The sequence below is a fragment of the Elephantulus edwardii genome, unplaced genomic scaffold, assembly GCF_000299155.1.
Source record: "Elephantulus edwardii isolate Elephantulus edwardi_28Jun2011 unplaced genomic scaffold, EleEdw1.0 scaffold00296, whole genome shotgun sequence".
Taxonomy (NCBI): Eukaryota; Metazoa; Chordata; class Mammalia; order Macroscelidea; family Macroscelididae; genus Elephantulus; species Elephantulus edwardii.
In genome coordinates this window covers 1,555,335-1,561,480 of record NW_006400046.1, presented here as the reverse complement: position 1 = coordinate 1,561,480, position 6,146 = coordinate 1,555,335, and positions in this window count along the sequence as shown.

Genomic DNA, 6,146 nt, shown 5'->3' with positions numbered 1-6,146 from the left:
TAATCGGGATGGGTGTGTCGGAGGCGGTGCGGTTGGCGCAGGATAGAGCAGGGTTTAGAGCTGTTGTGCATAGGGTCGCTATGAGTCGGAAACGACTCAATGGCACATAACAACAACAACAACCTTTGGCTTGAGAGCATCATTTTCTGTCCACTAGGCCAACTAACTGATCTCTCTCTATGCTGCTGCTGCTGTTGTAATATTATTAATATTCATGTTGTTAACACAGTATTATTAGTTGTTGTTAGGTGGCGTCAAGTCTGTTGCAACTCATAGCAATACTGTGTACAAAAGGCCGGAACACCATCTGGGCCTGTACCGTCCTCTCCTCACGGTCATTATTTGTCTTTGGGCACCTGGTAGTAGTCACTGTGTAAATCCACTGTATTGGAGACTTTCTTCTTTTCCTCTTTTCCAGGGACTGGTCCCTTCTGATCCCTGACCAAAGCACACACGGCAGTCTCACCATCCTTGCTTCTAAGAAGCACGTCGTCTTCAATTCTTCCAACACAGATTTCTTCATTGTTCTGATAGCTCATGGCATAGTCAATATTTCTCACCTACAACATAATTTAAATGTCTCAATTCTACTTCACTCTCCTTTATTCATCATCCAGTTTCCAAATGCATAGGTTGTTGTTGTTGTTTATTACCTTTGAGTCGAGCATGACTCATAGCAACCCTGTGAACAGAAGGCCTGAAACCATTCTATAATGATTGACATTTATCAAAGGTCATAGAGTTTCCGGAGGCATGTTGTTTAGGAAGTGGATATGAGGTGATTGGAAATGTCATGCCTTGAGCCAGACTTGTGACCCATAAGTTGATTATCTTTTCATAAAAGATGGGTAAGGTTAAGCAATTTGCCCACCTTTCACGGCTCCCGAAAGTCTGAACCCATGAGTATTTGAAATTACATCCTGCATAAAAGATGGGTAAACATCCTTCTGGTAGTCTCTGCTTTCAGCCGAGGCCCGTCTGGCATCATCAGTGACATCCTTTGTTCCACATCCTCTTCTGAATCCAGCTTGAGTTTCTAGTAGTTTTTTGTCAATTGACTGCTGTAGTCATTTTTTGTTTTTACACATTATCACCTGTTATTTTACTTGCATGATATTGTTTGACAGCTTTGCCTTTCTTTGGATTAGGTTCAAATAGGAATTTCTTCCTGTCAGTTGGCCAACCATTGTGTTGTTGTTAGGTGCTGTCAAGTTATAGATGACTCACAGCAACCCTATGAACGAAAGACCTGAAAACTTGTATAACTTTCATCATTTCTCCACTTTCATAGAGTTTCCAGAGGTAAGCTCTTTCCAAAGTGGAGGCCACTCCGACTTCCAAGGCCCATACTGCTGACCAAATATGTTGTTGTTGTTATGTGCTGTCAAGTCATCTGTGACTCATAGTGACCTTAGGTACAACAGCCCTAAACTCTGCCCTATCCTGGGCCAATCTCACTGTCTCTGACACATCTACCACCATTCCCCAGGCACTGAATCAATCCACCTCCTCGAGGGTCTTCCTCTCTTATGCTGTCCCTCCACCCTCCCAGGTATAATGTCCCTCCCCAAGGACTAGTCCCTCCTTGCAACATGACTAAAGTATGTCAGATGAAGCTTCAGAATCCTTGCCTCCAAGGAGTAGCCTGGCTTCACCCTTTCCAGGACAAACCTGTTTGTTTTCTTGGCAGTCCATGGTACATTCAATACTCTTCTCCAGCACCACAGCTCAAAGGCATCAATTCTCCTTCTCTCATCCCTAGTTATTGTCCAGCTCTCTGACGCATACCAAGTGATGGCAAAGACCATGACCAAATATATGTCTTCCAAATTCCTGTACTGGTGACATAGCTTCTGGCACCCCAGCAACAGGCAATCCACCTGACATATATGAGTGACAGGATATAACTTTAGGGGCTTAAAATAACAAATTAATTGCCCAATTGTTATAAAGGACAAAAGTCTGAACATGGTTTTATTGGTCAGAAGTCAACGTTTTCTCTGAAGCCTGTGGAGAGAAAATTCTCTCCCCCTTCCCACCTCTTAGTTTCTAAAACTTCTAGACTTGGGAGCACTGGTGGCCTAGTGATAAAGAGTTCAGCTGCCACCCCGAAGACATCTGGTTTGAGTCTACTGACTGCTCAACAGGAAAATCTCCCATGAGATTCACAGCCTTTGAAAACCCACTGGAGGGTCAGCTCTTAGTCAGTTCTGACTGAACAGCACACAATAACAATAACCAAACTCCATTCTTTCCATTGTTTTCCCCAAGGCACCTTTACCCCAGAAGTCAAAAGTGTAGCACCTTCCCATCTCTCCTGTGTCCCCCTGGTTCGATTGTCACATTGTCTTTGTCTCCCTGATCTCCTGCCCCCCTCAAATTATGTGATGATTACACTGTGTTCATCCACATAATCGCCCCGTCTCAAATCCACAGGCGCAAAGTCGCTTTTTCTATATAAGGTGACAGTCACAGTTGGACATCTTGGAGGACTATTATTCCAGCTACCACAGCATCTTCTAGAGAAATAAATTATATGACTCAGCATCACAACATTAAGAAAATTAAATTCTTTACAACTAGATCAATAGCAGGATTGGCATCCACTTCCTAAACAACGTGCCTCTGAAAACTCTATGAACTTTGATAAATGATGATAGTTACAGAAAGGCTTCAGGCCTTTTGTTCATAAGGTCGCAACGAGTCGAGCTCGACTTGAGGCCAATGAACAACAACAGACTGATAGATGGGCAAAAGATTGAAGCTATCAAGGATTTAATTCTGAGGGGAGCTCTGGTGGCCTAGTGGCAAGAAGCTGCAACTACAATCCCAGAGGTGCACGGTTCAAATCCACCAGATGCTCTGCCGGGGAAGGAGGGGCAATCTCCTCCTGTACCAGTCAGATCTGATTTGACGGTACATGCACACAAAAATAATAAAATAAAAAAATAAATCAAAAGGATTTAATTCTGCTTGGATCCACAATCAATGCCCACGGAAGTAGCAGTCAGGAAATCAAACAATATATTGCATTGGACAAATCTGCTGTCAAGGACTTCTTTAAAGTATGAAAGAGTAAGGATGTCAATGTAAAGACTAAGGTGTGCCTGGCTCCAGCCATGATATTTTCAAACAAATCACATCTTATGAATGTTGGATAATGAATAAGGAAAAGTTGATGCCTTTGATGTGGTCAAAAGAACAAATAAATCTATTTTGGAAAAAATCATGCCAAATTGTTCATTAGAAGCAAGGATAGTGATACTTCATCTTACAGAATTTGAACATGTCTTCAGAAGGTGTCAGTCCCTGGAGAAGGATGCCAGGCTTGGAAAAGTACACAGCTATAAAACAGAAAAAGAGCCTCAAGAGATGAATTGATACCATGACTGTAACAATGAGCTTAAGTATCACAGAGATTGTGAGGACAACAGAGGGTCGGGCAGGATCTTATTCTGTCTTGCAGAGTCACTGTGAGTCAAGGTCAGCTTGATGGCACCCAACAGCCACAAACACAGGAGCCAACAGTCTTCCTTCTGTAAAAGGCTGTCGCATAGTAACTATTTTCAGGTCTGAGGGCCATATGGATTCACCCCTGACTCGTGTCTTAATTGAACTTCTTTTCCTAATAGCATAAGAATGTTCCAAATGAAGCCAGTCAAAATGTTTCCAATAAGACTTTCATTAAAGCACCAAACCTTAATGAAATTTACCGGGAATCAGACTGGTTGACACATAGTTTGTGATTACCAAAATGATGCTTCAGCATTTTTCTTCTCTCTTTTTTTAAAAATCGTCTCACCATCTACAAAGCATTATGCCGAGTGAAATAACTTGGTCATATAAGGAAAAATACTGCATAAGACCATTATTGTGAAAATAGGGGGATGACTGAGCAAGATGTGTATAAATATTTAAAGGGGAAAGGGAGAATATCAGTAGCAAAGCAGAGGTTAGTGGGCAGGAGAGAGTGAAAGAATAGGAAAGATTCAATGGGGACTTGAAAAGATGGAGTATAAGCATAGATTGAGATTGCTCACAGCTTTAGTTTGCTTGGCTCCACAGTTAATACTCTTGGAACCAGCAGCCAGGAAATTAAAAGATGTATTGCGATGGGAAAGTCTGTGATTAGAGACCTTGCCAAAGAACTGAAGAGCAATGGTGTCACTCTGGAGACAAAGGTGCGCCTGGCAAAGGCCATGGTCTTTGCAATCACTTGTTATGTGTCAGACAGTTGGACAATGACTAGGGAGGAAAGAAGGAGAATTGATGCCTTTGAGCTGTGGTATTGGAGAAGAGTATTGAGTGTACCATGGACTGCTAAAAAAACAAACAGTTTCATCCTGGAGAGGGTTAAACTGGGCTGCTCCTTGGAGGCAAGGATTCTGAGACTTCGTCTGACATACTTTGGACATGTTGTAAGGAGGGCTTGGTCTTTGGAGAGGGCCATCATGCTTGGAAGCATGGAGGGCCAGCACAGGAGGGGAAGACCCTCTATGAGGTGGATTGATTTGGTGACTGGGGTCATCCCGGTGGGTGTGTCGGAGACAGTGTGATTGACACAGGACAGAGCAGGGTTTAGGGCTATTGTACATAGGGTTGCTATGAGTCACAAGTGACTCTACGGCACATAACAACAACAACAACAGGCATATCAGTAATAATTAAATCTATAAAATACAGTGTATATGAAAGATTATATAAAACAATGTACATGAATGAAAGACAATGTGTATGAAAAAGTGTATGAAAAACAGTTAAATTTAAAAAAAGACCACCCAGCTCGCAAACAAATGGATAGAAAAACTATGGTATATCCACACAATGGAATACTACGCAGCATTGGAAAAACAATGAAATACTAAAACTTTACACAACATGGGGGAGCCTTGAGGATATTATGCTGAGTGAAATATCTCAATCACAAAAGAACAAATACTGAATAACACTGGTGTTATAAAATAGGACAGGGGTTGGGAAGGGAATGAAGAAAATAAATAGACTCTGCATTAGAACAGATGAGGGGAAGAACTGTCTGAAATAAATATATGATTGTGCATTTTATGTATGGGAGCAATCTGGAACAAGGAATACATTGTAGGGTGAGTTGGAGGGGGGAAGGAAGGGGAGGGAAAATGTGCAACAATAAATAAATAAAAGAAAGACTAGACCACATAACTGTCTTATTTGGGGAGGAAAATGTTCTCTGATGGAAAACCATGCTGTGTGTTGAGCAGACGACAGTCCAGAGAATGAATCCAATCACTACTCCATATTTATGGCTGCTTTCACAGGACAAATGGCAAGTACAGTATTTGCCACAGAGTTTGTATGACCACCAGATCTAAGCTATTTACTGTCTGGACCTTCCCAGAAGGGAGAAAAAAAGAAATTACTAACTCCTGGTCCAGGGTAAATCCTTCTGGGTTATCGGGTTCCAGCTTTCCTTTGGAGAGTTCCTCTCAACAGCAATATTGCCAGATGAAATTTATCTTCCTCATTCTGCTAGACCTTGTAACGGTGGATTCTGGTGAGCTTCACTGCTAACATGAACGTGGTTCCTCTCCAGGGGTTCAGATCCAACCAGCGTCTCTATGGGATAAAAATGGGCAATCTCCTCCCATGCAATATGCCTCCTCCAAAAATTCAACAGAGGATCAACCGTAAATCGGTCCTGACTCCACAGCAATGAGTTCTAAGGGTTGTTTGTAAAAAAACTGTGATGGTAGCTGTGAGCTGTGGGTTTTGTTGGGGGAGTTGATTATTATTAATTTTAATGAAAATTTACAGAGATGTTGGATTTCCATTCATTCATTGTTGCTCTTTTCTTCCCGTCCACCCTTCCCCTCCAGTTCATTCTTCTCTTTGTAAAGTAAAATGAAAATTCTTTCATTGTTATAAAATCTCTACCCCCAAGTCCACTCCACCATGCAGCCTTGATTCTGTAAGCCTGTCATGACAATAATACCTAACTATACGTTGTTGTTGTTATATGCCGTATAGTTGCTTGCAATTCATAGCAACCCTATGTACAACAGCCCTAAACTCTGTTCTGTCCTGTGTCAATCACACCGTCTCCAATACACCCATCCCAATTACCCCAGTCACTGAATCAATCCACCTCATAGAGGGCCTTCCTCTCCTGC